Genomic DNA, 26605 nt, shown 5'->3' with positions numbered 1-26605 from the left:
GCATGAAAAAGTGTTAGCATTTAGGAGACCTGGTAGAACGTTTTGTACAGTAGATGGTGCTAAGGGTTTCAAATACCCCCTTATATTCCCACATTCCCTATTGCAAGCACCTATGATGCTCAAACTGGCCCAAATCAGAAGCACTATAACCTATAGTATCCAGATTTGTTTTTATGGGAAGGGAGAATGAGACATGTGAGTCATTTTCCCTTCTATTAACTGATCATCTCATGAATTTTCAGCCACAGAAGCTACATTGCTTTTTTTGATGGCTGTTCACTTTAATAGAAAAGGATTCTAGAGATCTGAAAGACTCTTACTCAGTAATGAAGAAGAGTTATGTTCTGGAAATAATAAACAACTCTTCTCATGTTGCCATTCCCACAAAAATGAAAACCTTTAGTGGCTAGATTTTAAATATTTTACAATTATTTAATTAACCATGCAATGATTTCTTTTGAGGGAAGGTGTTGGGGGTTGAACCCAGGGGCACTTAACCACTGAGCCACATCCTCAGCCCTTTTTATTTTTTATTTTGAGACAGGGTCTCAGTGAGTTGCATAGGGTCTCACTAAGTTGCTGAGGCTGATTTTGAACTTGAGGTTCTCCTGCCTCACCTCCAGAGCCACTGGGATTACAGGCGTGTGCCACCAACCATGCAATGATTTCTTAACATTTATTTGCATTTAAAACTAGAGACAAATAAAGGAAAACTCTGGTTCCTGCTTTGAGCTCTCAAAAGAGCTCAAAATCTTTTGTTTGCCAACATCCTTTCACTCTTAACAAGAATTTCATAAGAATTCTTTTGAAAAAAATTTTTCCCTAAACCAACATCTTTCAGTATTGATTATGTTCACAAATGTGCTAGAGATTGAACATATTAGATGTCTTAAGAAAGGAAAGTCCTTGCCACTTAAAAGCTCTGATTCTTTCAGGAGAGACAGACCTGTAAGCAGGCAAGAACAATGATTGAAGTGCTTTCATAAACCAGGCAATGTATCTGCCTAGAGAAGTTAGTCAAGACTTCAAGAGGACAATACATTTTACCTATTCTGAGGAGAAAGGGAAAGCATTTTATAGACTTCAGAGAGAAAGAAGGTGGCTTAGAGGGAGGGAAGGGAAGAGGGAAGTGAAATTCAAAAGGGCATTTCAAGCAAAGAGAATAAGTTTAATCAGTGATTGTTGTCAGGGCATGGAATGTTCTGGAAATGGTTGAACAAGGCTGAAGCATAGGTTTGTGTGAGGAGGAGGAGATGCGGATGTGAGACTAGGGAGAAGGTATAGGAAGACATGGTAAAGAATCCATTGGGAAATGTGTTGTACTTTGCTTTAGAGGGCAGCAGGGACTGAACAGTAGGAGAATATTGTTGTGGTTGCCTGCCTTGAAGATACCCCAGGGACTTCCACCCACAATTTGATTCAGATTGAGAGATCAGTGATGCCCCTACACAACCCTAGAGGGTCTGAAAAGATTTATTACTTCCTTACTCTTCCAAGAAAGCAAAATGGCTCCTAAGCAGGTCTGAAAATGACCTTAGGTTTTTATGGCAGTGTGCTTGTGAAGCCAGGACAGGACTTCCCATACAGTGGAGGGGATTTGTGTGTTTTGAATTTCCCAGCGACACCAAAGGAGGGAGCACCCAGTGTTTTTGGGTGTGTTTGACCACTCTGGGGACAGAAAAAGAGATGAGTGTGGCTTAAAAGCTACCAGCAGTCAACCAAAAACTGGTGTCAGACTCTTTAGGATACTGGTGCAATCAGATTTGTGAAAATTCAAAAATCAAAGCAAAAATGAACCCAGTAGTATTAAGAAGATAACCTGGAAAGGGGTGAGGATGGCACACAGAAAGCAGTCGGAGGCTGTGGTAAATATCTAGGGAAAAGAACAATGAGGACTTGAACTATGATATTGACAATGAAATGGTTTTGGGAATATTTCTGAGGAAAAATTGGGATTTCGTGCCCAAATCTAGATAGATGTTCAGACATGATAATGAGTAAGAGAAGGAGAGAAGTTGCTTGAGAATGACTTTGACATCTGGTTGGGCAATTGGAGAAACAGTGACAACTAAAGTAGAATGTATGAGAGAACAGGCAGGTGGTGAGGGAGAGAGTATGTCATTTCAGTTTTGAACCGGTGTTTGAAATGGCCTTGAGTCACCTCATCCTTTCAGAAACGAACCACAGGGCTGGGGTTGTGGCTCAGTGGTAGAGCACGTGTTTGGCACTGGGTTCAATTCTCATCATCACATAAAAAAGTAAATAAAAATATTGTGTTCATCTACAACTGAAAATATTAAAAAAAAAAATGAACCAAAATTGACCAGTGTAACTCCACATCATATTCAACCACAAGAATTGGATCAAAATTGTAATGGGTTGCACCCCGTATATGCATAATATGTCAAAATACACCCTACTGTCATGTGTATCTAAAAAAAAACAAATAAATAAAATAAAAATAGGATAAAAAATAAAAAGAAATGAACCACAGTGGTTCCAGAATTTTTTTCTTTAGATCAATTTGAGTGAAAGTGGTCCCCTGTCATAATGCTAACAACAAAAGCCCCTGAATATCTTTTCATTTTCAAAGGAAATTAGTTTTCCCTATGACAAAAATAATTCTTTCCATGTAAACAATTATAAGACATTTGATACCACTGTTTACTGGTTATGAGTCCTGCTTCCTCAGGTGTTGAAGTACAACACCAGAGAAGCACGCTGAGGCAAATGTAGAGTGGAAATGCAGCTTTATTAAAGAAAAGTAAAAGCAGACTTCTCACGGGTGGAAGAAGGGGACCCAAAGGCGGAATCCATGGGATGAGCAAATCCTGTCCTTTTTATGGGTTTTATTCTCCCATTCTCTCCCTCTTATTTCTTTCCTTCCTGCCTGCTGGATTAGGCCTGGTTTTGCAGGTGAGCTGTAAGAAGTGAAAGTGGATGGGGCAGGGGAAGGGCCAAGGTGATTCAGGCAGGTAAGGGTCCAGGGGGCATTCATCAGCATCTTCCTGCCTGTAGTCTCTGACAAGGGCAGGCAAATTTGGTTATCAATGGGCTCTGCAGGTCCTTGACATTCCATTCTCCCAGGGTAGTCTCCAACTTCCAGAGGCAGATGGCTTTCATGGCCTTCATTTCCTCAATCTGACCCGATCCCCTATTTCTACACTAACTGCCTATCCCCAATTCTGCCTTCATTCCCCCCTCTAGTCTTAGGAACTCCTTGCTGCTGTAGGGGAAGGGGATCAATGACTGCTCTGGCTTCTTCAAGCTGGAAGTGGGCGGTGTGGGGCAAGCAGCTTGGAGTTCCTTTTTAGAAATCGGGTCGATCGAGGGGGTCCATGGTAAAAGTGTGGTTGAGAAGTAATGGGTCATTTGAGAGATGGGCAGTCTATAAGAGAAACAAGAAGTTATGAGTACTGGGATAAGATTAATGCAACAGTAAATGCCACAGCATAGGAACACGCCAATGAGTATGATGATGATGACAGAGACTAATAATGTTTTCCACCAGGAGGTACCAGAGAACCAGGAGCTAAGAATTTGTTCCCATGATGAGTCTGGGGAGGACATGGCCTCTGTCTGAGAGCGTAAATCTTTAAGGATGTCAGTCACATTGCCAGAGTTGTCAGGGATGTAAACATAGCATTCAGTTCTAACAATGGCACAAGTACCACCTTGGGCTGCAGTGAGGATATCTAAAGCCATCTGGTTTTGTAAGACAGCTTTCCTCATGAATGTCACTTCTGTGTTAAGGAGAGAAATGCTTTCTTCAACGTCATGGAGAGCAGTTTGGGTATAATTGTTTAGAGTCTCCACATGCCACATTACATCTTCTAAACCAATTTGCAGGATAAACATTGAAGCTAAATGATCATACCAACGAAAACCAGATTGTCCCCATCTATGTTTGAGATTGGGGAGATTTGCTGGCTGTTCTATACTTGGGGTCCATCTCCCTTGCATCCAGGGGTACCCGATAGTACATCTTCCTATCCAGCCTGGGGGAAGCCAGGGCCATAAGTTAGTTCCACATATCCATTGTGTCCCATTGGGTGCTGGCCAGCTAATTTCAGGTCTAGAGAGCCAATTAGTTCCAAACCAATCATTGACTTGTAAAATTGCAATTTGTTGGCATTGTGACTCTGGGGTCCATCCTAATTCTCGAGTACTATTAGGCCATATATCATAAGTATGGTTATGTTGTTCCCAATAGATTGGGGCCTTTTGGTTTAGATGCTCAATGGTGGGTGTAAGCCATAAATTTCCGTCCCAAACCTGATAATAACCATCTTTGTATCTGTGGCATATCGATGGCAGTGGTGGAGAGTTAGAAGTGAGTGGGCCTGCATGTGACTTAACAGCAGTAGAAATTTGAACGTTGGTCTGCTCTAAAGTGAAAGCCTATTTATGACCCGGTAGTGATAGAGTTTCATTCATAGGCCATAAGCTAACATTGGCATGAGAGGCAGTTTGTACGGAGGGTCTTTCCTTCTTTTGTTCTAATATTAATGACTGTAAATTTGTCCAGTCATCTCCCTGTAAAGGAGATACCCACCAAGGTAGTCCAGAGGTGCTGGAAAGGGGTAATAGTCCACATATCCAGCAATTATCTTTCTGTAACTTAGTGGCATATTGCTGGGCCCAATTTAGGAAAGAATTAGTTTCAGTGGATCTGCCTACAATAATAAAGAAAGAGAAGAAGAAAAGTTTACTTATCACCATTGTCTCTGCAGAAGAGATATTTTAGGTGTTCTATTGGAGTGCAGGAGTATGGTTTCTCAGTTCCTTGGGAGGAAGTTTCTTTGGGAGTCGACTCAGGATGACAGGCTTTAACTCGAGAGTGGTGAATCCAGTTCTTTTGTCCCAACACTTTTATTGCAGAGGGGGTAGATAAGATTACAGGAAAAGGTCCTTTCCAAATAGGGTCTAAATTTGGAGAACTTGAAGGTATGGTCTTTATCATGACTAGATCTCCAGGCTCATACAGAGGTGGAGAAGTGATTGGCTCAGGTACGGGATATTTACAGATTTCAGTTTGAAATTTGGCCAATTTTGTGATATGAGCCACTAAATCTGCAGTTTCCTGATCTTTAAGGATATCATTCCTTAGGAATGGCCTGCCATATAGGAGCTCAAATGGGCTGAACCCTAATGTTTTGGGGATATTCCTGATTCTGAGTAGGGCTAGAGGAAGCATTTTAGGCCATGGGTAGTAAGTTTCTTGAGTGAGTTTTCTTAGGTGCCTCTTTAGGATGTCATTAGTCTTTTCTACCTTTCCTGAGGACTGGGGCTTCCATGCACAGTGGAGATGGTATTTTATGCCTAGGGCTTTGGATATTCCCTGACAGCAGCCTTGAAAGAAGCTCCATTGTCAATTTGGAGGCTGCGGGGCAGCCCAAATTGAGGAATTATTTCCTGTAATAAGGCTTTGACTACTTCTCCTGCCTGTTCAGTTCTGGAGGGATAGGCCTCAGTCCACCCAGTAAAGGTATCTACCAAAACCAATAAATATTGAAATCCATTACTCTTTGGCATGTGAGTAAAATCAAGTTGCCAGTCTTCTCCAGGGAATTGTCCTGTCCTTTGTAGCCTTGGGGGCTTTTTGGCAGAGATAAGTGGGTTATTCCTTTGGCACGTCTCACAGGCTTTGACTATTTGTTGAATTGTTTTTGAAATATGCTTCCCTTCAAATATCTCTTGAGTTAATTTGAGAGTGTTTTCTTCTCCCAGATGGAAAGATTGACGTAGGGTGTGTAAAATCTTCCACTGGGAATTAGCAGGTAAGTAAAGTTTGTTATCATCCATCTGAATCCACCCAGAAGGCAAGAGGTTACCTCCTCTAGATGAAGCCTGCTGTGTTTCCTCCAGGGTGTATTGGGGTCTTCTTTCTGGGGGAGGACCTGTCCATATTAGAGGGGCTAAGGTTGTCATTTGTTGTAAAGTCCCCTTAGCAGCTTCTTTGGCTTGCTTATCTGCTCGTCTATTGCCTTCTGTTATTTCATCTACTCCTTTTTGATGTCCAGGGCAGTGGATTACTGCTACCTCTTTGGGTAAATGGACAGCTTCTAATAGTTTTAAGATCTGTTTATAGTTTTTTATAGCTGTTCCCCCAGTTGTTTGAAATCCTCTTTCTTTCCAAATTGCTGTATGTGCATGCAGGATTAGGTAGGCATATTTAGAGTCAGTATAAATATTAATTCTCTGTTGTTTCCCTAGTTCGAGGGCTCTTGTTAGGGCTATCAGTTCTGCAAGTTGTGTGCTTGTGCCTGGGGGCAAAGATTGCGATTCTAAAGTGTCATGTAGAGTCACCACAGCATATCTGGCTTTGCTTTCTCCTTGTTCCACAAAGGAACTTCCATCAGTGAACATGGTGATGTCTGGATTAGACAGGGGAAGGTTTTGAAGGTCTTCTCGGGCTGAGTAATTCATAGCTAGGACCCGTTGGCAGTCATGTTCAGGACTTTAATGTTTCTGGTAGGAAAGTAGCTGGATTTAAAGTAGAATAAGTCCTTATCTGAGTTATGGGTCCTTCCAGAAGTAAAGCCTGATATTTTAGAAGGTGACTGTCTGAAAGCCATAGTCCTCCTTTCATGTTTAAAATTCTTGAGAGATCATGGGAAGTGTAGACAATAAAGTCTCTTCCTAGGGTGATTTTGATTGCCTCAGGGACTAGTAGAGCTACCGATGCAGTTACTCATAAATAGTGGGGCCATCCCTGAGACACCATATCAAGTTCCTTGCTGAGATAGGCTACTGGCTGTTGAACAGGTCCATTCTTTTGTGTTACCACTCCTAAGGCCATTCCTCCTCTTTCAGTGACAAACAGGTTAAATTTCTCTTCAGTAGGTAAACTAAGGGCAGGGGCTTGGAGTAGGGCCCTTTTTAATGTCTTAAAATATGTTCTGGTTCCCATATTAGGTTGGTTGCTCCTTGTTGTAAAGTTTCTTTCAGAAGACTGTAAAGAGGCTTAGCCAATTCCCCATACCCAGGAATCCAAAGTCTGCAGTATCCAGTTATTCCTAGGAAGCCTCTGAGTTGCCTTAGGGTCTGAGGCAGAGGATATTGTCCTATGGGAGTTATTCTTTCCTGTCCTAGTTTGCGGATTCCTTGAGATAGTTGTAATCCTAAATATTGGACCTGTAGCTGACATAATTGAGCTTTCTTTTTTGAGACTTTATAACCCTGATTGGCTAAGAAGTTTAAGAGTTCTGTAGTAGCCTTTTGACATTCCTCCTGGGTGGAGGCGCATAACAGGATGTCATCCACATATTGGAGAACAATTGCAGATGTTTTATTTCTGAATTCTGTTAAGTCCTTAGCCAGAGTTTGTCCAAATAGGTGGGGGCTATCTCTAAATCTTTGGGGCAGTACTGTCCAGGTCAATTGAGATCCACTATCTGGTTCCTCAAAGGCAAACAGATACTGAGACTGAGAGTCCAAAGGTATGCAAAAGAAGGCATCTTTTAAATCTAACACAGTAAACCAAGCAGCAGTTGCTGGAATCTCAGATAGCAGAGTATATGGATTAGGAACTACTGGGTGGAGGGGAACAACTGCTTCATTAATTATTCTGAGATCTTGGACTAAACGCCATTCCCCATTTGATTTTTGAACTCCCAAAATTGGTGTATTGCATGGGCTGTTACAAGGTACTAAAAGTTTCTGCTGTTTGAGGTTCTGGATGATCTTTAATAAGCCCTTTTTTGCTTCTGGGCGAAGCGGGTATTGTCTCTGATGTGGAAAGACAGAGGGATCCTTTAAGACTATTTTAATTGGGATTGCACTTTTTGCCCATTCAATCTTGCCTTCAGTGGCCCATACTTCAGGGTTTATATCACATTCTAATAGAGGTAAACATAATGATCCTTGTGGTCCCAAATTCATTGTAATGGAAGTCTGAAGTTTTGAAAGTAAGTCCCTTCCCAATAAAGGGGTAGGGCATTCTGGGACTATCAGGAATGCATGAGAATACATCATCCCATCCCACTCACAATTCAGTGGGGGAGTAAACTTTCTGGTAATAGGCCGTCCAGACACTCCTTGCACCGTTATAGTATTAGAGGAAAGAGGTCCAGGATAAGAGGTGAGCACTGAAAAACTGGTGCCAGTATCTAAGAGGAAGTTGACCTCGTGGCTCCCTATGGGGAAGCATATCAGGGCTCATGCATAGTGATAGGAGTTATGGGAGCCATTAGAATTGGCCCCGGGCCTCGTCAGGCCTGTGTGGAAGAGTCTGGCCTCAAGGACCTACGCCCCTGAGGACAGTCACTTTTCCAATGATTGCCTTGACATTTAGGGCAGGGCTCCAAAGGTGGCTGTTTGGTTCGGGGACATTCCTGTTTGAAATGTCCCTCCTCTCCACAATGGAAACAAATCCCTTTTGTGGCCTGAGGTACATTCCGTTTTCCTCCTTTTTCACCTGGGAAGCTAACTCCTCTTAGAGCTAAGACCAGTGCTTCAGTCTTTTTCTTGTCTTTACGCTCTTTTTCCTTCTTTTCCTCTACATCTCAATTATAAAAAAAGGAAGTTGCAAGTCAGAGGATATCATCTAAGGATTGATCAGGGACATATGCCAATTTCTGTAATTTCCTCCGAATGTCTGGGGCCGACCGAATGATAAATTTGTCCTTTAAAAGTAAATGGCCCTCTGTGGATTCAGGATCCACAGTGGTGTGTTTTCTCATTGCCTCCCTGAGTTTCTCCATAAAAATAGCTGGGCTTTCCTGGGGACCTTGTATAATTTCAGAAACTTTGGAATAGTTAATAGGCTTCTGTTTGATTCTCCTAAGGGCCTCAAGGACTAACATTTGGAAGTGTCCGATCTTCCGAGCATCCTGTTCATCATTTGGATCCCAGTCAGGATCATTTCTGGGAACTACCTGTGCTCCCGATGGATAGTTGGGTTTAGGTCTAGTTTGGGCTCCTGGGGCATGAGCAAGGTGTAGGTTGTAATGTATAAAGCTGCCCGCCTCTCCCGTTACAGGACTTTTCAGCCTCCCAACCACTTGTCAATCTGAGCTCCACCTGCCTCTCCCGTTACAGGAATTTCTGGCCTCCCCACCACCTGTCAATCTGCGCTCTGCCCGCCTCTTATGTTACAGGAATTTCTGGCTTACGCTGCCGCCATTTTCCTGCTTCCCGCATTATGTCCTAACATGCTATTGGTTCATCAGTCAACTTGCAAGAATTCTCCACTATTGGTTCCTTCCAGCCTGCAAGATTCCAATATCTGGCAGAAGCCACATGCCATCTTTCTCTTTTTCCCCTTCTTTTCGCCCTGAGCGGACGTGCCAATCATCCGCATAAATAAAGTCTCTTGCGTGAGACCTCGTGTCTGTGGAGCATTTTTTCTGGGAGCTATTGGTGAGCCACAACTGAGCCAAGTGAGAGAGCGGCAGTTCAGCGGGATCCCGCAGCGGTAGCTGCCTTACATCTCGGGAGTGCGCAGCAGTGGCTACCACTACGGAGGCTCAAGATGAGCTGCATTTTTTCCCCTAACATCTGGTGCCAAAATCCGGGTTGGGTCCTTCCACTAACTAAGCAAGCAGAATCCCATCTAATAGCCCCAGCGCCCGCAGATAGAGGGTCACCTTCCATTTACCTGGACACCCAGTTTTCTGCATGCAACACTGGACTCCAAATTGGTGAGTTCCCCTTAGGCAGGTCCCCTAGACCACTTAAACACATCTGGGCTGATCTGAGAAGTGGCCGTTGATCCAGGGCTCTCGAAACTGCCGAGGTGTGGGGGTGCCTCCAACCATGAAGTTACGGTTGGTCCCTATAGTTGGTCCTAGTTGCTGGGTGGATTCCTGATTTTATGGTGCTGAGATTCTTTCTCAGGGTTTAAGGCTCATCTTATATTTTTTTGTTTCGCTCGAAATCCTGGCCAGGTCCTTAAACTCTCTCAGCTAATGCCTGGTAGACACTGGTACTGTGTGACGACCAGACCTGTCTACTAACCTTCTCATTGCCTAACACGTGATCGTGGGACGCCATTGATCACTAACTTAAGTGGGTCTCAGTCTTTGCCATGGGATCTAGGACTTCCACCCCAGCAAACTCGCCCCTGAGATGTTTATTAAACCATCTCAAACATCTTCACCTGTTCCCTGAATTAGAGCTAAACTGTCCTTCAGATAGTAAGTCAGAATGGTCTATTTATGACACCCATAATTCTAGCTTTATACTAGGTATAATTATATGCATAATTATACTAGTTATAATTAAGTACATATGTGGGCAACCTGGTGAATGGAAAGAGACTTTTCCCCTTTGTGCTTTTCCTTTCTTTCATGCTAAACCTAATCTCTGCTCTCCTGAAAAACCTGAACACGTTCTCTTGGCTTCTCCTCCCCCTTTTAACCCTTCTTTCTCTTCTGAGTTTGATCCAGCTGATGAGTCATCTCCTTACAGGCCTCCTACTGCAGAAGCCCCTGTCCATTCCTCTTCTTTGCCTCATTCTGTTTCTCCTTCCGCTCCTCCACTCAGCCCAACAAGTCCTCCCACCACGCAGTCTCGTGCAAACGTCCTAGCTCCTTTACGGGAGGTGGCTGGCACGGAGGGAGTAATCAGAGTCCATGTCCCCTTTCACTGTCCAATCTGTCTCAAATAGAGAAGCGGCTAGGCTCCTTCACCTCCAACCCTGCAACCTTCATTAAGGAATTTCAGTACCTTGCCCAGTCTTATAACCTCACCTGGCATGACATTTACATGATCATGTCCAACACCCTAATCCTTGAGGAGCCCAGGAGAGTCTGGGAACAGGCGTGCAATTATGCAGATGAGATTCATCAATCGACCCCAACCCACCCCACTGGGGCTGAAGCAGTACCAGATAGGCAGCCCCTATGGAACTATAATACCGAGGCTGGGTGTCTACAGCAGGATAGGTTTCAAACCTGCGTCCTTGCAGGTGTATGAAAGGCTGCTATTAAACCCATTGACTATGATAAACTTCAGGAAGTAATACAGGACAGAGATGAAAACCCATCAGCATTTCTAAGCTGCCTTACAGAGGCCATGCTCAGGTACACTAACCAGGATCCTGAAACCCCGGAGGGACGGCAGCTACTTATGACTTATTACTTTTGCCAAAGTTACCCTGACATAAAGGTTAAATTGATGCAGTTGGATAGGGGGCCCCTTGCCCCACAGCCACGGGTTCTAGCACTGGCATTCAAGGTTTATAACGGAAGGGAAGAAAAAAAGCAAAAATTAAAATACCAAATGCTGGCCAAAGCCTTTCAGCCAGCTAGACCTGCCCAACTGTCCACCGCTAGGGGCACCTAAGCTCCCAGAAGACCTCCAAGCTCATGCCTCAAGTGCGGGCAAGAGGGCCACTGGGCACAAGCCTGCCCCAACCCCCGGCAGCCCCCAAGTCCTTGTCCAAGATGCCACCAACCAGGACATTGGACAATGGATTGCCCTGGTGCTCAGAGAAGTGCCAGGTCGTCCTTGACCCCTCCCTCCAGCACCTTGCTGGGATTGGCAATGGATGAATGAAGGGGCCCGGGACTTCTGCACCTGACAACCATCACCACTCAGGAGCCCCAGGTGACCCTTACGGTGGCAGGCAGGCAGATCCCTTTCCTTATAGACACTGGAGCCACCTTCTCAGTGCTGCAGGAGTTTTGGAGACCCACTTCCCCTGTCAAATCCTCTATTGTTGGGGTAGAGGGAAAACCATATAACCCCTTACAAACCCCTCCAATAAGTTGCCATATAGGACAAATTGGCTTTACTCATTCCTTTTAAATAATTCCTTCATGTCCCATTCCCCTTCTGGGAAGGGACATACTAACCACATTGGGTCCCTCTATTTCCTTCTCACCCACCATGCACCTCAGCCAAGACTCCTCTGCTATTCCTCTCCTTATGACTCTACAGGAATATACAGCTCAAACAGAGTCTTCATATCCCCTTCCTCCCTCCCTGGTTGACCCCAAGGTCTGGGACACTCATACACCCTCTGTAGCTAAATGCTCACCTGTACTCATTCATTTAAAGGACCCAACATCCTACCCAGTCCAGGCCCAATACCCCCTTCCCCGAAGGAGCCTTATAGGACTTCAACCAATCATCCAGGATTTAAGGCAGAAAGACTTCCTGCGCCCTGCCAACTCACCTTATAACACTCCCATCCTGGCTGTTAGGAAGCCTAATGGATGTTACCGTCTAGTGCAAGACCTCCGCATCATTAACTCAGCAGTGGTCCCCATCTTCCCCATTGTGTACACCCTGTTTTCCTCTATCCCTTCTTCCACCACATACTTTTTAGTGCTAAATCTCTTTGCTTTTACTTGGACTGACCCTTTCACTTGAGTTTCTTCTTAGATAACCTGGACAGTTCTCCCACAGGGATTCCGAGACAGCTCTCATCTCTGGTCAAATGCTAACCTCTCTCCAGCTCCTAACCCACAGGTTTCTAGTAACCAATACTCAGCTACTCCTGTGGGACCCCTTTGTCTCAGATTGAAGATCATGAAGCCCTTCACCCTTTCTCCCATTCCAGAAATTGGGAGCCAGACGACTTAAACACCAGCCATGAGGACTGGATTCCTGTTTGTAATTTTCCTAACCACTGAATTTTTTTTCCAATAGAATGCCAGCCAAAAAGGGGAGCCCCCTGTCTTTTACTTCCATGTCAACTAATCAGCTTATATTACAGAAATATCAGGATCTTACAAAAATCAGAGCCCGGCTATAGGTGTGCCCCCAGAGGAACTATCAAGTCCCCAGCTCTTCCTGCCACAATGATATCTCTCCCCTGAATCAGCTCTACGTCCACACTCAGCAGGAAGTAATTACAGAAGACTGACCTTCATCCATGTACCCCCCAAAAAATATATATATATATATATTTTTTTTTTTAATAAAAAAGGAAATGGGGGAATGTAATGTATAAAGCCTCCCGCCTCTTACGTTACAGAAATTTCCGGCTTATGCTGTGACCATTTTCCTGCTCCCCACGTTACGTCCTAACATGCTATTGGTTCACCAGTCAGCTTGCAAGAATTCTCCTCCACTATTGGTTCCTTCCAGCCTGTGAGATTCCAGTATTTGGGAGAAGCCACACGCCATCTTTCTCTTTTTCCCCTTCTTTTCACTCTGAGTGGACGTTCCAATCATCTGCATAAATAAAGTCTCTTGCGTGAGACCTCGCGTCTGTGGAGCATTTTTTCTGGGAGCTATTGGTGAGCCACAACTGAGCCAAGTGAGCGAGTGGCAGTTCAGCGGGATCCCGCAGTGGTGGCTGCCTTATATCTTGGGAGCACGCAGCGGTGGCTACCACCGCAGCGGCCCAAGTTGAGCTGCATTTTTTTCCCTAACATAGGTCATCCTCAAATTGTTCAGCTGCTTTTAGGGTGGCTTCCTTCTCATTGGAGGTTAAAGTTTGGTTAAGTAACAGGATAATATCTTTCCAGGTGAGGTCAAACATCTGGCATAGGTTTTGAAATACCTCAATATATTTATCTGGATCTTCTGAAAATTTCCCTAGGTCTGTTTTTATCTGCCTTAGGTCTTGGAGGGAGAAAGGGTTGTATACTTTAATTGGTGCAAATTCTCCTCCTGGCATCTCCTGGAGAGGTAGTATATTTGATCTGTCCATTGGGGCAGGTGGAGAAAGGCCAGGGTATGGAGGACAGGAGGCCTGCTGATGGACATTAGCAGAAAATTCCTTTCCCTCAGTAGGTGACTCTTTAAGGTTTTCTTCCCTTATGGCAGTGGTTATGAGTGAGTCTACTTTACATTGTTGGCATAATTTGGGGTCTTTCCTTAGTGTACAGAAGATTTGAACATAAAGTACCTCACACCATTTTCCTTCCCTTTTGCAAAATCTATCAAGCTGTAAAATGGTATTAAAATTTATACTTCCCTCTGGCAGCCAGAATTCTCCATCAGAGAGTTTGTATTGAGGCCAGGCCTGGCGGCAGAAGAAAATGAGGTGCTTTTTCTTGAGTGTCTGTGGGTCAAATTTGTCCCAGTTTTTCAGTATGCAGGCTAGTGGTGAACCTGGCAATACTGTTGAGAGTGAAGCTCCCATCTCAGCATAGATCTCGGTGGGACCTCCAAATCTGATACTGCTCTTTACCGGTGACGAGTCCTGCTTCCTCAGGTGTTGAAGTATAATGCCGGAGAAGCACGCCGAGGCAAATGTAGAGTGGAAATGCAGCTTTTAAAAGTAAAAGCAGACTTCTCCGGGGTGGAAGAAGGGGACCCAAAGGCGGAATCCATGGGATAAGCAAATCCTGTCCTTTTTATGGGTTTTATTCTCCCATTCTCTCCCCCTTATCTCTTTCCTTCCTGCCTGCAGGATTAGGCCTGGTTTTGCAGGTGAGCTGTAAGAAGTGAAAGTGGATGGGGCAGGGGAAGGGCCAAAGTGATTCAGACAGGTAAGGACCCAGGGGGCATTCATCAGCATCTTCCTGCCTGTAGTCCCTGACAAGGGCAGGTAAATTTGGTTATCAATGGGCTCTGCAGGTCCTTGACATTCCATTCTCCCAGGGCAGTCTCCAACTTCCAGAGGCAGATGGCTTTTATGGCCTCCATTTCCTTGATCTGACCCTGACCTGATCCCCTATTTCTACACTACCTGCCTGTCCCCAATTCTGGCTTCAATAGGACACTCTCTTCCTCCTGCCCTTGGACATCAAAACCCAGACTTGGCATTCTAGAATTTATACCAGCAAACTCCCAGGCGCTCAGACCTTTGGCTGCACATTAAGTTGCACCGTTGTCTTCTTTCCTGGTTCTTGGCTTTTGAACTCTGACAGAGCTATGCTACCAGCATTCCAGGGTCTCCAGCTTGCAAATGACTCTTTGTGGGACTTTTAGCCACCTCAATTGCATGAGCCAATTTCCTTAATAAATCCTCTCATCTGTCTATTATCTATATATCTAACTATCACCTACCTACCTACCTACCTACCTATCTATCCTATTGGTTCTTCTCTGGAGAACCTAGTATAATATATTTCTCATCTTGCAGGATCCTTAGCTCATGCTTAATTTTGGGGGTGTTTTTAGTTTGTTTGTTTGGTATTTGGGATTGAACCCAGGGGCGTTTAACTAAATGAGTCACATCCCCAACCCTTTTTATGTTTTTTTTTGGAGACAGGATCTTTTTTTGGAGTTGCTTAGGGCCTCACTAAGTTGCTGAGACTGGCCTCAAACCTGTGATCCTCCTGCCTCAGCCTCTGGAGTTGCTGAGATTATAGGCATGAGCCACCCCACCTGGTGCTCATACTTAATTTTAAAAATTTTATTCATTTTGTACTGTTTAGTTCATGCTTAGTGACATGATAGAAGTAAGTATTTTAAATGAGAGTGAATAAACACAGTCTTATGAGGACGAGGCCTGTTTTATTTCCCCAAGTAAGTACTAATTCCAGCTCAGAGTTAAGTGATGGGGATATAGACATTTTGTATTTATGGGAGGAGATTCAAAGTCATATTTTCAAAAGCGTGAATACATAGAGTAGATTATGATAATGGAATAATTGTGGGCAATTTGCAAATAATCTCTCATAGAGTAATATAACCGTCCATTCTGCACCTTAGAACCGTTTTCTATTCTGTCATTAGTTAATCAAAATACATAAATTATATTCTTGTTCATCCCAATTTGAGAAATGGATCCAAGTGCCAAGAAGTCTGTTAAATTCCAATTCTTCCTTATTTGTAGGTAGACATATGAGGTCATCTAAAACCACTGTCCTTACTTGCACTCAGGTTTGGCCATGCTTACTAGCTTTCATTTAAAATACCCCGAGTACTTTACCAGTTTAGGGATTTGTCCATGCTACCTTCCAGGAATAGTCTCTTACCACTTCTCTTGCTCATTCCAGATTCATATATATATATATATTCACATATATATATATATATGTGTGTGTGTGTAGTATTTTACACTATATGTGTGTGTGTGTGTGTGTGTGTATATATACATATATATATAGTTGTTGTTGTTATTGTTGTAATTATTTTTACATGACAGTAGAATGCATTTTGACACAGCATCATTCCCTATTCTTTTCCTGGTGATTTAATCCAGGGGTGTGTAGCTGCCGAGCCACATCCTCAGTTGTTTTAATTTCTTTATTTTTTGAGACAGGGTCTTGCTAAGTTGCTTAAGGCTCCACTGAGTTGCTAAGGCTAGCTTAGTATTCTTGTGTCAGTTCTCAGGTTCGATGTCAGAGGATATTCCTTTATTATCCCATGTAAGTTATATCCCCTCACTGTATCTTAAAGTAACTTATTTTTAAAATGTAGATGAGTAGTTCTCAATTGGGGATAATTTTGCATTTTGACATTTGACAATATCTCTTGATAACTTTCTGGCCAAGAATGATGCTGACTTATTATGCCAGGGACAGCATCAAAGAATTATCTAGTCTGAAGTCTCAGTAGTACTGAGGTTGATCAATTCTGCTTTAGATCACACACAACAAATTGAATGTACAGATGTGTTTGGGTGTTAACATCAGTCTTTCCTAGTCGACTTTATAATCCATAAGGGTAATATAATGTCTATTTTGTTTATACTTAGTATCTGTTATCTCACTGAGTGCCTGATGACAGTTAGGTGCACAATAAATATTTGTTAAATAAAGGATGGAATAATGGGGATTAGGAAAGAAGAAAGGGAAAGCCTTTGTAAGGAAGGTATATAAACATTTCAGGGCATAGAAGATACTGTCAATGTCCTGCCCATACTTCACACAGCCTGTACCATGTAAGTGCCTATTTTTCTGATTTTGAAATGTCAGAACCTATATTTCTTTATGTGAGGACTTTTACTAGGTCAACAGAGCCCACTCTGTTCAAGAATATGACAGCCCCAAATGATTGAGCATTGTCTGCCCCTGAAAGGACTGTTTTTTTACAGTGTTCCCTGTAATAGTAGTCTGTTTAATAATAAGCACTTTGTTAGCCTCCTACTTTTCTCTGTCCTAATTCCATCACTTCCCTGCCAGAGTTTCCTGGTAGGCTGAATAATGACCCCCCCCCCCCCCCAATATCTAGATTCTAACCCCTTACTCCTATAAATGTTACCATATGTGGCAAAAGAATTCAGAGGTATGATTAAAGTTGTTGAGATGGGAGAAATTTTCTATAATCTGATAGAACCTAAATGTAATCACACAGGTCCACATAAGAGAGAGACCCAGGTAGCTTGAACACAGAAGGAAATATGGCCACTGAAGCAAGATTCTAATGCTTCTGGCTGTGGATATGAAGAAAGGGACCACAGGACAAGGAATGTATCTCTGAGCTACAACAGACAAGGGAATATTCTCCTCTAGAGCCACCAGAGGAAGCCTGGCACTGCCAACACCTTGTTTTCAGCTTACTGAAAAAATTTTGGACATCTGACCTCCAGATCTGTAAGAGTATAAATATGTGTTGTCTTAAGGTACTGTTTGTAGTAATTCAGTATAGCATCCATAGGAGTCTAGTGTATCTTTTGGTACCTGGATGTAAGTTACTGCTCTAAGAAATATCCAAAACCGTGGAATTGGATAATGGCTGAGCACAGTAAAGAAAGCCAATATCATCTTAGAGAATTCCTAAGCCATCATATTCAGGCAATTGATAGAAGTGGGAATTTCAGAGATGTTGCTGGTAAAGGCGTAGAAGGAAATCAGGAACATAATATTGGAAACTGAAGAGGGGGTGGGTGTCCTATCAGTGTTCTGCCCATGCTTGTGGGCAGAAATCTTAGCTGAATTGTACCCAAGAGTTACATGAAAAGTAGGAATTGAAAGTGGTGAATGTGAATATTTAACTGAGTAGGTTTTCAAACAAAGTGTCAAAGTGTTGAAGACATGGCCTGTCCCCACACCCTTGCTGCTTATAGTAAAATGTTAGAAGGACATAAAAATGAGGGACAGTCTGTTAAGCAGAAAGAAACCAGGATTTGATCATATGACAAACTCTCAGTCTATTTCACATTATGAAAAAAATTGAAATGAGGGGACTCACTGTCAGGAAAGCATCCTCTGGAGATGAAATCAAGGATGTGACTCGACCTCCTTTTGCTAGTGCCCTTCAGGAAATCGAAAGATCAAAGTATTCAGCTGGGTATGGTGGTACACACCTGTAATCTCAGCTATTTGGGAAGCTGGGACAGGAGGATTGCAGGTTCAAGGCCAGTCTCAGCAACTTAGCAAGGCCCTAAGCAACTTAATGAGAACCTGCCTCAAAGTAAAAAGGGCTGGAGGTATGTTTAAGTGCTCTTGGGTTTAATCTGCACTATAAATAAATAAATAAATAAATAAGAAAAAATATAAGAAGATTGAAATAATCACACAGAGGATGATTTGAAGATGTGGGGTGTGCTTCTCAGCTGAAGCAAGGAATAGAGATGGGATTTTCCATGAAGGATCTATGAAGGAACCTCCTGTCTAATGGCATGAATTCCCATGATTTACATGGAAGACCTATAAGTTTTTTTAATTTCCTTCCTAATATCTTCTGTTATCCATTCATCATATAATAGCATATTGTTTAATATCCGGGTGTTGGAGTAGTTTCTGTTTTTTACTCTTTCATTTATTTCTAACTTCAATCCATTATGATCTGATAGAATACAAGGTAGTGTCTCTATCTTCTTGTATTTGCTAACATTAGCTTTGTGGCATAATATCCTACAAGTTTTTGAGAATGCTTTATCAGCAGAAACAATGCCAGTTTAGATTGAAAGGAACAGATGGAGCATGCAATGAATAAAGGCTCTGAGGCTCCCAAAAGTTAGCAAGGAGAAAGGCTGATAAGACTATACAGGTGCAGCCATGCACAGTAGCACACACCTGTAATCCCAGTGGCTTGGGAGGCTGAGGCAGGAGGATTCCGAGTTCAAAACCAGCCTCAGCAAAAGTGAGGTGCTAAGCAACTCCGTGAGACCCTGTCTCTAAATAAAATACAGAATAGGGCTCAGGATGTGGCTCAGTGGTTGAGTGCCCCTGAGTTCAATCCCTGGTACTCCCACCCCCACAAAAAAAATGACAACACAGATGCAACACTGTGTAGCCATTCATTTAAGGGAAAGATGACTTTGGAGGCATATCTTAGTGCCCAGAGGCCAGAACTATAGCCCCAAGTGAAGTTATAGGGTCCATGGGACCAGAGGGAAGTAATGTGCCATAGAAGATTATTGCCAGGCCTTGAAACCTACCTAATGGAGTTTTACACATTTGGGTTTTGAAATTTCTTGGATTGGAGATTCCTTTCTTCCTTCTACTTTGTCCCTTTTGGAATGGGAAAATGAATGGCTACAAATGAACAATGCTTAAGAAAACAAAAGCAGCGGGACATGGTGGCACACGCCTGTAATTCCAGTGACTTGGGAGGTGAGACAAGAGGATCATAAGTTCAAGGTCAGCCTCAGGAATTTAGCGAGATCCTAAGCAACCTAGGGAGATCCTGTCTCAAAATAAAAGATAAGAAGAACTGGGAATGTGGCTCAGTGGATAAGTGGCCCTGGCTTCAATCCCTGGCACAAAAAAATAAAATAAAATAAACTACAAATTAATTTAAAAAGCAGAAATGCAAGATTAATGGAGAAGAAAATTAAAATGGAAAATAAAAAAGAAGCAACATTTCTTGCTTGGTGTTACCCAGGAGAGTCAAGAAAGACATATCTGAATGGAAACTGTAAACAAGATACACTTGTCTATCAGCAATGTTTACCTGGCTCTGACATGGGAATACTTCCAAAATGGCTAATTTTTTTCAAACAGGATAAAATCATGAGACTCGTAGAAATGAGCATGTATTAAAAGAGAAAGATGTTATAATCAGTTTGAAAGAGAATCCAAATGATAGATGTAAGAATATTGATCAGGCATGTTTATAAATGTGTAGATGCAGGCACCTAAGAAAAGGTTGCAAAAGCCCTCAAAAGAGAATAAAAAGGCTAGAATCAGATAACCTGGAATGTTATTCTAAAAGCAGAGCCAAGTTTTCCACTGAAGCACACATTTATTTCTATGGTGTTAAGAATTCCCTCAAAATCATTAGGGTGACAAGGTTTCTGTGATTGACATTTCTAGGCTGAGGCCTCTTAAGAGCCGTGACATCTCAAAGCCAAGGATGTCATAAAGACTGTGCCTAACCAATCAGAGGCAGGAATTGAGGATATAATGGGCAGGAATGAGTGTTGGTGTCTTCAGAGACCAGTCCAGCTGGTGAATCAAGCAGAGCTGACCAAAGCCAAACCCAGAAACCATCATGTCAGGGAAAGAGAGCTCCCATAGACAGAGCCGTCACATTGAAGACCTTGCTTCTAGACCTGAGATTCGGCTACCTGTGAGCTACGTGTACCGCATTCTACAAGAAGAGCAATACTCTCCATTCATAGGTTCCTCCACAATACATTTCCTCCTTAACGTGCTTGATTACCTTACTGACTATATCCTGGAGCTGGTAGACTCCAAGGCCAGCAACAGCAGGATGTATGCCAACCTTCAACATGAGAAGAAAGAAGGAGACCAAAATCGTGATCCTCTTTGTGTCTTCAAGAATGTGCCCTCTTTGCTTGAGATGCCTGAACCCAAGAGGAAGAATGGCTGAAAAATGCATTGCCGAGCCCAGCCTCAGAACTTTGGCTGGAATCATGTCTCACAGTAGAGGAAGCCACGATTTTGTCATCAACAAATGTTATTAAAGAATGTAAATCCATTTCAGTGGTTCTGACTCAGTTTCTGTTGTTCTGATTTGGAGGTAATTGTGAGTAGCCAGGAAGGGCGATCCCAAAGAGGGCTGGAGGGGTGGAAGCTGGGGTCAGTGATTTTGGGGGGACAGTTTCCAATAGGGACAGTGTGGTCCCTGGTGGGAGGAGCTGGCTGGGCTAGGAGGCAGAGAAGCCATCCTTCTAGGCTCTGAACAAGGAAGACCTTGGGAGGTCAGGAGGTTGGCTAGGGCCTTCCCAGGCATGTTGGGTTCCCAGCATGAAGCTGGTAAGTGGAGAGTTGCTGAAGACCATGAGTGAGGTGGGGAAGGCTTTATTCACAGTAGGGAAGGTCTGAAGTCAGAGGTGACAGCAGTGGGTGTGGGGGGAGATGGTGGCACACCATTGGCATGAACTTAATGGGACAGGGGTTTTCACACGAAGATGGAGGGAGAAACCACAAGGAAATGTATGAAATAGGAAGGATGGACATGCTAATTCATTTGTTATTTATGTATGCTCTACCTTATCCTAAAAAGTGACTGATGGTATGGATTATTTGCTAGTGTAGTAAAGATAATTTTCTCTCCCCCTTTATAGACACTGGCAATGCTATTTGAAATCTTTGAGCTCACTTAAAAGAGGCAATGCAAGTAGTTCTTAAGGGTTATTATTAATGGACAGGCTTACTAATAAAAATATTCCACTTAAAATATAATTATACTGGTTTTGGACTAAAATCATAAACACTGGACTGATATTTGATAGAACAACAAAGAAATATCAGTGGCCAAATACATACTTTAAAGGTTTAAGAATAACTTACGTAATGTAGCCAGGAGTGATGGTACATGCCTGTAATCCCAGTGGCTTGAGAGGCTGAGGCAGGAGGGGATCGAGAGTTCAAGACTAGCCTGGGCAACTTAGGTCCTAAGCAACTTACTTAGACCCTGGGAGAATATGTATTGTTTTAATCTAGTGCATTTAAAATCATTATCATTCAATTTTTATATTTCAATGAATTTTACAAATATTTAATTTCTGTAACATTATATATCTACATACACGAATCAGAACAAGCTCCATGAATTTGAGAAACTTAATAATCTGTCATAGTATCCACAGGTAGGAAAATTTTACATACATAATCAGAGGTAAAATATTTCTGAATGGCAGAAACATGTATGCACAGAGAAATAGAGCTTATATCTTCAGCTCTGCAATTCAATCATGGGTCAAGTGGAAAAAAATAGTAAACTTTCCTGGTCCAGATGTCAAAAAACTGTTCTCCCAGAGTGTATGAATTTATTAATTGATTTGAACTTAAAATAGACAAAGAGACAAGACTGACAAACCAGATACTCTGTTGTCTCTCACCCAGCAGAGACTAGATTTGTATAAATCATTTACAGAGATCTCCAGATGGTCATATCTTGAAACCAGATTTCCAACCATTTTGTCAATGATGAGAATAACTTATTAACTATAAGAGAACAAAAACAAGATATATAAAATGAGTAGGGAGGAAAATAAAATGAAAAATTCAACATTGAAATTATACCTAGAAGAAAACAGAATTGACAGAGTTCTGTTGTGCTTTGGATATGCCTAGAACAGGCAAGAAAAGAAACTCTTGGGCTTTACTGAGCCTAAGGATACATCTCTGTTACTAAAGTTTCTAGGTGAATCTACTGGGAATATCAATATGGCCTCCAAAACAGTTAAAAGGTATTTTCAAACAGTAAAATCATGATATTCATGCAGATATGAAATGGAAATATTTTGAGAGACTCTTCTTAACTCATGAGGGAATTGGCAGATATTATAAGAAGTTCAAAAAAAGAATCCAAATAACAGATATTGAAATATCTATCATGAATATTTTAAGATAACTGCATAAATGGAGGCAAAATTGTTTTATTACAACATGAGAGGATTGATGAACCTCTCCCAGACAAGGTATTCAGCATGTCTATCAGGGATCCAGAGTTCAGATGGAATGGTAAAGAGCTGAAAGACAAAGTAAGGCTAGAATAATCAGAGAACCTAGTATAGTGGGCTACAGATAGGGCAGGTTTTCATTGAAATATGAATTTGTGCTAAAATGCTAAAGTCCACTAGAAAGTCAGAATTCCCACAAAAAGAGAGTCCACTAAGGCAACTAGGTTCCTATCATGGGCATGTGGACCAAGGCCTGATCAAGGCCCAGTGGACACCAGTGACATCATAAAGTCTGGGTTGTCACAAAGACAGCTTCTGACCAATGAGAAGCACAGGGAACCAAGTGGGTGGGACTAAGCACTGGTAATTTGAAAGGCATGGGCCAGTGGAGAAATCAAGCTGAGACAATTGAAGCAAAACCCAGCAAGCATCATGGCTGGAAAAAAATACCATCATAACTACAAATCTAAGAAGCAGACCATATCCAGATCCACAAGAGCAGAACTGCAGTTCCCTGTTAGCCACATGCACAACTTCCTGAGACAGGGTCCCTATGCTGAACGCCTGAACTCATTTACACCTGTTTTCCTTGCTGGTGTTGTGGAGTACCTGACAACCAACATCCTGGATCTGGCAGATCAGGAGGCCCACAACAACCACAGTATGCTTATCACCCCGGAACACGTGGAGAAGGTACTGGAGAAGAACCATCAGTTCCATCGCCTCTTCCAGGAGAATGCCAAATCTCCGGATGCTGAAAAGCCCAACAAGAGTAAGAAGTGATGTGCCCAGATCTCAGGCTCTGGTGGGACTTACATCAATAGTCTCACCCAGCCCCCAAATCCCATAGGCGAGGGACCCCGTGCTGCTACCATCAGCCATGTTATTAAAGTGTTTAAGCCAACTCCAGTGGATCTGACTCCTCTCAGTTTCTGTCATTCTGAGTTAGAGGTGTTTGTGAGACACCCAGGAGGCATTGCCCCATACAGGGTTGGAGGGGTGGAAGCTGGGGTCAGTGTGGGGTATTCAAATCAGTGATTTCAGGGGGGCAGTTTCCAATAGGGACAGTGTGGTCCCTGGTGGGAGGAGCTGGCTGGGCTAGGAGGCAGAGAAGCCATCCTTCTAGGCTCTGAACAAGGAAGACCTTGGGAGGTCAGGAGGTTGGCTAGGGCCTTCCCAGGCATGTTGGGTTCCTAGCATGAAGCTGGTAAGTGGGGAGTTGCTGAAGACCATGAGTGAGGTGGGGAAGGCTTTATTCACAGTAGGGAAGGTCTGAAGTCAGAGGTAACAGCAGTGGGTGTCAGGAGAGATGGTGGCACACCATTGGCATTAACTTAATGGGACAGGGGTGTTCACATGAAGATGGAGGAGTAATGGAGAAACCACAAGGAAATGTATGAAATAGGAAGGATGGTCACACTAATTTCATTTATTATTCATTTGTACTCTTACACTCTGCCTCATTTTAAAAGAAGACTTACACAGTGGCTCTTTGAGGGCTTCTCCCTGCTGCCTGTTGGCCTTTCATAGAGGGCTGCTCAGAGGCTGCCAGGTCTGCTTCCCCAACAGAATCAGGAGACCAGATTCCAGATCCCCTGCACCACTTTCTGGCCACATAATCATGGACATTCCTCTACTCCCTCTGAGCAGCAGTTTGGTCGTGTGAGATGAGGATAAGAGTTCCTCCATCTTGGGTTTTCCTAAATATGAGTCCACTCATGTCTGTAAGCTGCAGTTCCACATGGCATGTGGCATGGTGCAGCCCCTGCAAAATAGCTGCATCTGTCTCCTCCCCTAACCACATGCTCAGGGACACTTCCACAAGGTGCAGCTGGGCCTGGTGCTCAGGTGTTTCCTGGACTACAGGGCCACTGGCTGTGACAAACATCCCCTGTTGTCACCAGGGAGACACAGGTGAGTGCCATACAGAAGAAGGAGATGGAGGAAATGGACACACCAGGCAGACCACGCTCTGGTTTTCTCTCCCCTCCTTCTGCCTGGTGCTAACTCAGCCTCTCTGCCAATGTGGAAGCAGAAGGACCTGGTTTGACCTCTGGCTAATTCATAGGAGCACCTCGAAGATGAAGGAAATGGTGTCAGGGTTGTTCTTGGGGCTCTTTGAAGGCTGTGCTTGTAGAAACCCAAGAAGCCTTTCTTGTCACGTAATGCCCACAGATCCTTGTACTCACAGAAACCTCACTGTCAGGAGGTCCACCTCACAAAGCTGTGATTCCTTGTAGAGCCATGAAGCACTCCTTGGCCCAGTTCATCTCTTCCTGCTCCGCCTGCAAGTAGCAAGCAGGCCTCTGCCCACCACTGCAGGTGGAGGGTCACCCTCAGCTGATCACATGGTAGAGACACCATCTCTCCTCTCCTTCCTGTAGTGAAACATCTCATTGTCCACAGCCTGGGTTTCTCCTAGTCCCATGTCCTTTCATGGAGAGTGAGTGCCTTTAGGACAGGCAATGCCAGGGAGGTGGTTAAACACAGTCAGGCTGTTTGGTGTGTGAGGTGGCATTTGGAGTTTGAACCTGGATGAGCCCTTACTGGTGAGCCCTCTGCAGAGTCAAGAGCCCTGGGAAGATCAGCAGGGACACTGCTGCCCCCTTAAGCATTGTACTCAGCTGTGTTTGTGGGTTTCAGAGGAAACATGGGGACTGTGACCAGCCATGACATCATCCTAATCCAGCAGCCTGCCCAATGCCCCTTCCACATGTGCAAGGAAGCCTACACTCAGGAAGAAAAGGGGGTCCTGTGAGAACTGCTGCCCTTGGGAAGGCATGAGCCAACCCGAGTTTATGCCTTCTGTGCCTTTTTGAAAGATGGGTTGGGGAACATGAGGAAAGGTTCCCTGTAGCTTGGGCCCTATGGAGAGGGAATGTAAAGCCTGAGTGAGGAGAGGCTGCCAGTCAGGTCTGTGGTCACACTGGTCAGGGCCTGCCAGAGTCTGACACAGGTCAACACAGCAGAAAATATCATCTGTGATGATGGATGAGCCCAAGAGTCAAGTCTTGAGGGGAATTTGAACTGTAATATTACCATTGCATGGACATGAACTCAAGCTGGGGAATAGATGCCTTTTGAAGGCCCAGATCTCCTTATCATTGTGACAGATCCTGAAGGATATGACCAGAATCAGACAGTCTGACACCTTAGGAAGGGCCTTTGTTACTCCCAAAAGAGGATTCTTAAAAAAAGCTATCCTTCTGCTGAACTCCAATATATGCACAAATCACAAAGTGCCCAGGTCACATTCCTATTCAGGGTCATCAGGAATACCCTGATGTTTTGAAAAGAAAACTAATTGACTCTCCACATTTGAAAATTGACATGTTTTTAGCCAGGGATGTAGCTCAGTGGTAGTATGCTTGGCTGGTAAGAGTGAGGCCCTAAGTTTGCTCCCCAGCACTGCAAAAAAATTAATAAATTAAAATTAAAAATTAAAATAACAAAGTAAATAAATAAAATCTATTTATTTTTACTTGAAAAATCTCAATTTGTGACTTCTCTTGGGAAATCACAGAGCCTGGGTATGTACATAGCTAACATCAGACAGAAATGATTAGCTGCTGCCCCATTTAAACCAGCTTTCTAGTCAGCTATAGCCCATACCCTTCCTTCTTGTATCCCATTATTAACTCTGCTAGTTTATAGTACCTGCGCAGCTCCAAATGCCACTTGAATTCATTATTCTTGCTGGAATTTAAATCTAAAGCCATCATGTTCAGAAGCATTCATATTTAACCAATTAATGTAGTGCTGTTCTCCTCAAATGGTCTCTAATATAAGACTGGTATTTTCTGTTTTTCTCATTCTGTTCAATTGTGGACAAATATGTGTATCTGTGTATGACTAATATAAAGCACACCTTTGAATCATCAGTCATTCAACAGCACCCAGACTGGTGTACACTCTCTCCAACAAGAACACTCCACTTACTTAAATGTGTGACAATCCCAGATTTCTATAAAGGTTCTTAAATGGTGTTGCTCA

The 26605-nt window shown here is 43.2% G+C and overlaps 1 protein-coding gene across 4 annotated transcripts in view; it reads left to right on the top strand.

Moving 5' to 3' along the window:
* The window catches only part of SYTL5 (synaptotagmin like 5), a 235749-nt gene that overhangs the window by 71296 nt on the left and 137848 nt on the right, over window positions 1–26605 (top strand). The window contains exon 1 of one of the 4 annotated variants that reach the window (XM_079122863.1): window positions 23158–23384. The exons of the other annotated variants lie outside the window; for them this stretch is intronic. The gene's annotated coding sequence lies outside the window, so the exon portion shown is untranslated. Of the gene's footprint in view, window positions 1–23157; window positions 23385–26605 lie in introns of those variants that run through there. 4 annotated transcript variants of the gene reach the window in all.

Source organism: Sciurus vulgaris (genome assembly GCF_902686455.1).
Source record: "Sciurus vulgaris genome assembly, chromosome: X".
In the NCBI taxonomy this organism is placed as follows: Eukaryota; Metazoa; Chordata; class Mammalia; order Rodentia; family Sciuridae; genus Sciurus; species Sciurus vulgaris.
This window is presented reverse-complemented; position numbering and strand designations above follow the sequence as displayed.